This window comes from Elephantulus edwardii, unplaced genomic scaffold, assembly GCF_000299155.1.
Source record: "Elephantulus edwardii isolate Elephantulus edwardi_28Jun2011 unplaced genomic scaffold, EleEdw1.0 scaffold00359, whole genome shotgun sequence".
Taxonomy (NCBI): domain Eukaryota; kingdom Metazoa; phylum Chordata; class Mammalia; order Macroscelidea; family Macroscelididae; genus Elephantulus; species Elephantulus edwardii.
The window spans coordinates 357,571-366,135 of record NW_006400109.1 but is presented as its reverse complement, the minus strand read 5'-3'; positions in this window follow the sequence as shown (position 1 = coordinate 366,135).

The following is an 8,565-nucleotide window of genomic DNA, read 5'->3' as shown; positions in this document are numbered from 1 at the left end:
CTCTTACAGCAGGCAGCATCTCCTCGCACCACCACCCCTGAGTACACGGAAGGAACGTCAGCAGTGGGCACAGGCCTCCTGCGCAGCTGCCCCCCCATGGCCTCCCCAGGAAGGGGCTCCCCGCGTTTGCTTTGTGCTGCCTGATCTGAAGAAGTGGCTCTCCTGTGCCATTCCCACTAAGATGTAGAAGCTAAACGCAGCTGTCTTACTTGTCCGCGGGGCTCAAAGGCTTCTCTGGCAGAGCCGTCCTGAAAATACACGCCCAGATTTCCTAACCAATTGTCCCTGAGATGCTGAGGATCCAAAAAGAAAACAGAAGGATGAAGACAAAGCAATCTGCTACTCAGGGTAAGAGCATTTGCGAGGCATCCAGCTGCTGCCTGGGTACCTCCTTGCTCTCTAGCCACAGTCAAGTGAATAGTTCTAAGAAAACAACTCAGGTTTTATTGCCTGAATATTATCTCTAATATCACTACTCAGGAAACCAATTTCCCAGGCCTGATCCAGTTGGAGGTTCCCTAACAATCACTAATAAGAGAAAATGAGCTGGTCCATTACTGGGAACAACCCCTAAAGAGGTCGCAGCTGCAACACAAACAGAGGTATGTATCTGTGGCAGCATTATTCACAGCAGCAAAGAGCTGGAAGCAGCCCAAATGCCCAACAAACGAGAGGATAGAGAAATCGCAGTACATTCACAACTATGGAGTATTACGCAGCATTGAAAAACAATGAAAAACTCACGAAACAGTGCACTACATAGATGGTCTGGATGACATTATGCTGAGTAAAAGAACTCAGTTACAAAAGGACAAATATGGTAGAAGACCACTGTTACAGAAAGAGGTTGGGTATGGGAGCAAAAATAGGAAGTTCCTGCTCTGGGATAGGACAATCTGAACTATGAAAAGATTATCAGACACTACATGTATTCCCATTAACAATCTGAAATGGGATATACAGTAGGGATTAAATGGGGGTGGAGGAAGATAAGGGGGGAAATTAATAAACAGAGAAGGGGTGAAAGGAAAGACAGCATACAATAAGGGTTTGCTTAGACACTGTAACAAGTTAACTGCATCAATTAATGTTAATTATTGCATACATACGACTGTCTGAAAAAAATCAATGAGATTTGTAAACTGTCAGTCAAATAAAACTGTTTTTTTGGTGTTTTGTTTTTTTTTTAAAAAGGAAAATGAGCTGGATCTTGCCCTTTGGTCAATGTCAATGAAAACTGACTGAAGAACTGCAAGCTTCAGGTACAGGAAATACTCAGTCAAGCCCGGCATCCCTGGCTATGGGCCTGGGAAGTATTTAACAAGGAAGAAGGATGCCTTCTTGGAGGCAGAAGGCAGTTCTGTGAGGGTGGGGTCAGTTATTGATCTTTGAATAACTGGGACAGGTGGGCTCTGCAGAGGTCAAATATCAACGAGGCTAAAGCTTCGAGGCACGTCTGGTGCAAACACCACAGCTCTGGTTTGATGGGCCATTTGGGAGAGAGCACGCTTTACTGGACTGAGAAAGTGTATTGCTTCGAGGGATCTGCTGTGAGCCAGAGTCAACTTAACTGCACGCAGGAAAACAGGGCACCAAGTTTAAGGAAGGAAGGGATGTGCAGAGGCAGAGGAGGGTGATGCTCAGGTGAGCGTGCTAACAGGTCCAGTGCTTACAACAGGTTCTGGCTGGCTTGTCAGTGGCTGAGAGAATGTGTGTTCAGAGTGTGGAGAAAAGAAATTCAAAGGATCCAGCCTGACCACAACTGAAGAGACCCATCAAAAAGCGCAAAGCCCTCGGAATGCAACTCATCTTTTGTCTTAAAACACAGACTCAGTTAACTCAGACAGGTTTGTTACCACTAGACCTAATGAGAACATTCTTAAAACAAAGGAAATTGAACTCACTCACACACATGACTCAGGCTGGTCCTCCTTTTTAGAATGAACGTTCTTAACATTTAAGGCAGCCCTCCAGATTACTGGAGTTACACCGTGGCAGCCACAGAAAACCTGCATCTGTATAAATACTGGGGCTCCCAAGAGGGATAGGGTTTCATTTGTATTGAGATAATGTTTTAATTCTCTCTTAATAATTTAAGATATTAAGCATGAATATTTCATATCAGATATATGACCGAGTTTCTCTTGTATTCCATCTGAAAGCAATACTTCTTCCTAGTACAGTTAATGATTGTTTTCTTAAACTGTAGATCAATGTCATCCTTGCCTTGAGAATCAGTTGAGCTGCATCATGTTTTACTGGCATGTCAACAGCATCACTACTTCAGTGTTTATAAACTTATTCGGGTAATCTGACATTCTGGAAATGCTTTAATTAATTATCTAGAGTTATTGTTGTTACATGCCATCGAATCGATAACTATTCACAGTCATCCTGTGAACAAGAGACCTGAACTTGGCCCTATCCTAGTATGTTTCACCAAATTTGGCTCATTTATTTCATTTAATGTACAAGTATTTTATTGTTGAACGAAGAAAAGGAAATAAGAAGGCCATAGTGACCCTTCTCAAGGAATCTCTGCTCTAAATGAAACAGTCTGTATTTAAATAGGAGCTCTCTTGTTTCCTACTTTTTCTATGTCTCTAGTCACTTCTGTTCTGAAATACACTTCCTGTGAATTTAAGAAGCTGATTTTAGACTACCTGGGCCACATTTCAAATGGATTAAAAAAATAAATATTGGGGCTAATATAATACCTCTATAAGTAATTTTTGAAGCATAATAAGCATTGTTATACTTCATATCTTTGTTCATGTCTGCTGGATCTCTCTCTGTTCTGCTTGTTAAAGTTTCAAAACATTACCTATCTATATATATGTTGTTGTTGTTAGGCGCCATTGGGTTAAGCACCAGTCACAGTGACTCTCTGAACAAAAGATCTGAATGCTGTTGTATCCTGTACCATCCTCACCATGTCTGATACTTTCGAGCCCATATATACAGGTATAAACCGTGTGTTTTATAACTGTGTTTTTACACAGTTTGTTCTGGCGGCCTGGGCCATGCTCTCATTTAGGGTTGTTTGTTCAAGGCCTGTGAGCTTGCACATGTATACGTGTGTGAAAGGGCGCATTCTCACATGGGCTGCCTCAAATGTATCTGTTAACCTTAGGCCAGAGCTTCACACGCACATTTTTAAAATATCTATCTATGGATTGAAGCTCAGTGTCAAGAAGACAAAGATTCTCACCACTGGACCAATTGGCAGCATCAGGATGGATGGTGAAGAGATTGAAATTGTACACAGCTTTAGTTTGCTTGGCTCTGTAGTCAACAGTCTTGGCACCAGCAGCCAGGAAATTAAAAGGCGCATTGCCATGGGAAAATCTGCTGTTAGGGACCTCTCCAAAGTACTGAAGAGCAATGGTGTCTCTCTGGAGACTAAGGTGCGTCTGATACAGGTTATGGTCTTTGCAATCACTTGTTATGCATCAGAGAGTTGGACAATGACCAAGGAGGATAGAAGGAGAATTGATGCCTTTGAGCTGTGGTGCTGGAGAAGAGTATTAAGAATACCATGGACTGCTAGGAAAACAAACAGATTTGTCCTGGAAAGGGTTAAACCGGGTGGCTCCTTGGAGGCAAGGATTCTGAGGCTCCGTCTAACATACTTTGGACATGTTGTGAGGAGAGACCGGTCCTTGGAGAGGGACATCATGCTTGGGAGGGTGGAGGGACAGTGCAGGAGAGGAAGGCCCTCTATGAGGTGGACTGATTCAGTGACTGGGATAATTGGGATGGGAGTGTCAGAGACTGTGACTGGCACAGGACAGAGCAGAGTTTAGGGCTGTTGTACATAGGGTCACTATGAGTCGCAAGTGACTCGACGGCACATAACAACAACAACAACATTTGTCTGAATGCCAACTCCAATGAAACACAGAAGCAGGCCTTGATGAGCCTTCCCACCTAGAATGAAAGAGGCAGAAGAGGGGAGAGGGAGAGAGAGCGTATGTGCAAACCCCATGAGCTAGAAAACAACACGCTGGAGGAAAGTACTGGGTCCCAGGAAGACGCCAGTGAGTCACCACGGAATTAAAGTCCAAGGTGTTCGCTCCCAATCAAAATGTCCAGTGGAAACATGTAGATTTTACATACTTCCATTTAAAGACTTTATTTTATTTAAATACTACTATAGGCATATGCCTTGAAGAAGGTGCAGCCAGAGTGCTCTTTGGAGGCAAGAATGATGAGGCTTCTCCTCACATACTTTGGGCATGTTGCTAGGAGGGGCTATTCCTTAGAGAAGGACATGATGCTGGGAAGGGTGGAGGGTCAGCGAAAGAGAGTAAGACCCTCAAATAGGGTGATCGACACAGTGACTTCTGCAATGGGCTCTTGTGTGTCAGGAAGTGTGAGGATGGCGCAGGATAGAACAGGGTTCAGATCTTTCATTCATAGGGTCACTATGAGTCGTGCTCGACTCAATGGCACCTAAAAACAGCAACAATATAGACACCAGCATAATGCTGATGGTTATGTGGCTTTCTCACTTAAAATGGAAATTGGAAAGATTCTATTGAACAAGTATTTTAAGAGATGCCTGGGGTGGAGGGGAGGTCTCATCAATCAGTCAGTCAATCAATCAATATCACCCTGCAAAATATGCAGGATGACTCTGTCCCCTTTTATGGGTTCAGTAATTCTTTTTTAAAAATGTCTTATAAAAATTCAGCATTTAAGTAGATTAGTTTAAAAAAAGTTGTGTTGGGTTTTTTTTTCCATACATACCAACTCTTCATTCTGACGCACTGAAGAGTCATTATTAAACTCCAGCCGACGTACAGAGACCACAAATCTGTCTGGAAACACACGGAGCTCTGCACAAACGAAGATAATCAAGTTACTGAAGGAATCAGAAACTTTCCTAATCTTCCCACAGATATGCTGGAGTCCAGATTTTTCACTTGTTTAGTTTAAGTCACCACTGTGCCCAGGTTAAGTATAAGTCTGCTCCCTTCATCTACAGGGCAGGGTAAGTGAAGAGCCCCAGGGAGCCCAGAGAAGGCTGGACTCCACCTGAACCCCTGGACCAATATATCATGAAAGCCCCAGGCAAGGGCTCCCCTCTGTGTCAGAGAGCTGTTTTCTATTCAGAACGCACAGCTGGGAAAAAGGATCCATATTTTGTAGCGAGCGTGGAGACTGACGTAGAGAAAGGAAGTCCATTAGATAATATCTGCCAACATGACTTGCCAACATTCTTACTGGTTAGTTTATTTTTCATTTCCCTGGCCAACTAGTTTTAGAGGGGTCACCTAAATTGAAGAGTGGGCTCCCCAATGGACTCAGGCTCTGAAAACACTAGTTTCTGTTAGGAATTAATGATTAAAGTAGTAAAGTAATAAGGGGAGGGCTACTTACACAATAGTGTAAATGACACTAATCTATTATTACAACTTCTTAAATTGAAATCACTACCTTCCAGGTGGGGCAAGCAGAATGAATCATCAAGGTGGGCTCTTACATCCATTGAAAAGAACACCAGATGGTAATGCCACTCGGTCACTCTCTTCACTCCGTGTCCATTCAGCTGTGGACTGAGCTGGACGGATGGTAACAATGTACACTGGGAAGGCGGGAGGGTCCCCTTCCTTCTTTATAGGTGATTGTACTGCTTGGATATTTTTTATAATGCACATATATTTATTCCCAAAATTTAATACTTTTCTAAAACAGAAAATGTCCTTTACTTTTTATATATGACTAAACTATTTAAAGACAGATATTATACCTAAGACAAATGAAGCCTTTTTATATATTATGTATAAAATTGTCATATGGTCAGAAAATTGAGTCACAAAGTTCACTGTTTGCAAAAAACTATAAAATGCAATAGTAAAGCTCAGTAATAGATTAGAATTAGAATTAAAATTATAACTTATGCTAGACAGTTCATTCTGTTTGTGCTTGCATTTCATCTTTCTAAAATATATAAATGAAATGTGTGACAATAAATGAATGAAATCCAAGTTTTCTGTAAACTTTCGTTAAAATATCAATAAAAATTTGAAAAAATATATAAATGCTGGAATGGAAAATTTTAAAATATTTTGGTATCAGATGTTGTATAAACAGAAATCAGTCCCTAAACCCTTTATTTATTTATTTATTTATTTATTTATTTATTTATTTATTTATTTATTTATTTATTTATTTATTTATTTATTTATTTATTTATTTATTTATTTATTTATTTATTTATTTATTTATTTATTTATTTATTTATTTGCTCATAATGAAAGCTATGTTATTTCAATATTTAAGTAAAGACTTAGGCAGTGTCTCTACAGAAGAGTGACAGCAGTGGTGGCTGAGGGGCAGAATTCTTGCCCTTCACGCAGGAGACTTGGGTTCGATTCTGAGCCAATACATTTCAAGGGCATACATAACTCCGTCAGAGGAGGCTTGACTGCTGCCAGTGGTGCTGAAGGGTTTCAGTGCAGCTTTCAGATTAAGACAGACTAGGAAAAAAGGCTGGGAGATCTGCTTCTGAAAACCTACAGCACAATGGGTTCTGTCTGCGCCCAGCGTTGCCAGAACTTGGGGGTTTACTCAGTGGTAGCCAGCAACTACAGTGCCATAAAGGGCAGGATTTTAATTCTCAGAGTATCAACCTACTTAAGTTTCCTAAAAGAGTTAAAATGCAAGGCTCCATTAAGAGAGCAATAAATTCACGCAGCACTTAAAATTAAGAAAATATAAAAGAACCAAAACACCAAGCCCACTGTCATTGAGTGGCTTCGACTCCACTGGGCTCCCATGGAGGCTGCAGAGCTTTCCAGGGCAAAGTGCCCATCTTTCTCCCATGGAACAGCTGGTGGGGCTCAAATTACCAACATTCTGGTTAGCAGCCAATGCTTAATTCTGAGAGCGAACCTCTGCATAATTTTGTTAAGGTCCTGCTTCATATCACACACACTGAGATAGCTGAAGGAAGCCGGGATGAATTTTCCTCCCAGTGCTCAAGTTAACTCAGAGAACAATGGGAGCATCTCACTTTACAATGCTGGCTTGCACACGTTTGACGTCATTTCCTCGAAGAACATCTTGACTTGGGGAAATGAAGGAGTAAGGTGGCCTCATTACCCGGCTATGAAAGACTACGGAAGTGTTTTCTTGTGTACACAGTTGCTCCGTATCATCCAGTGCCGTGGTATATGTGGACAATAGTGGGGTGGTTCTGCATTCAGCTGTGCAGAGTCACTCTGGACGCTCAATGAGAGTGCTGGGGACATCAGGACAGCGAAGCCCCTGGTGGCTCGCCTCCCTGTCCTCAAATACGCAGTGAGCACTGTGAAATTAGGAAAAATAGTCACTAGTGTTTTATGAATCATCTTAATTAAGGCTTCCACTCCTTGAAGGCAATGAAATAAGAAGAACTCATAATCATTCTTTAATTTTCGCCTCTCGCGTAAGCTGAGTGTGTAAAATGCTTGACAAATACATGAGCGTCTTACCAGTGCTCGGCGAGCCCCTGATGCAGTGGAGGCGTATTCCCCTCTTGAGGAAGTAGGCTGTGATGTGAAAGCCAAACCCTGCAAAATGAAAGAGGACATCATTTGATCTTAAGCTTGTTTGCCATTAAGTCCCAGGAGCCCAGGCCTGTGCCTGCCACAGAGTATGCATTCAATAACTATTCAACCAATTAAGGAATCAAGAGAGGGCATCACTTAAGAGGAAGGGGTGAACCTGATATTCTGGCCATGCACCTGTGATGGTCCTTTGACCTTTATGTGGCTCAGTCCTATCATGTGTGAAATGGAATAAATGAAGAAGTCTAAGAGACCTGAACATCAGACTGTTAAAGGCCAGAGTTCAGATCTTAGCTACTTTCTCAAAACATGATTTAAACCTATTTGTTGTTGTTGTTAAATATGCCATCAAGTCAAAGGGACCCTATGTACAACAGCTTTGAATCCTGCCCTACTGTGAGCCAGACTCACTGACTCCAACATACCTATACTCATTACCCCAGTTACTGTGTCACTCCACCTCATCTGGGGTCTTCCTCTGCTATACTAGTCCCTCCACCCTTCCAAGCATATGTCCTTCTCCAATGACTGGCCCCTCCTGGCCATGTGCCCAAAGTATATGAGATGGAGCTTCAAAATCCTTGCCTCCAAAGAGCAGCTTCGTTTCACCCTCTCCAAGACAGAGCCTATTTGGACTCTTGGCAATCGATGGTACGTTCAGTATTCTTCTTGAGCACCACAACTCAAAGGCATACATTCCTCTGTCACAGTTTAGTTCACAGTTCAGTTCTCTGATGCATAGCAAGTAACTGCAAAGACCATCTCCTGAATTAGGGATACATAAGTCTCTAGACTAATTTCCTTCATTCATGGCTCTCACATTCCATGTACCAATCACTAGGGTCTGCTTACAGCTGTTCCTCCTCCCTTGTGTTTCCATACTTGATAGTTCTACCTAGGTTGCCTTTTGTGTTAATCTGCATGTGTTCTGTTGTGCATAGGGTTTTCAGAGGCCTGCTATTTCAGAAGTGGGTGGCCAATCCTTCTTCCTAGTCTGTCTTAATCTGAA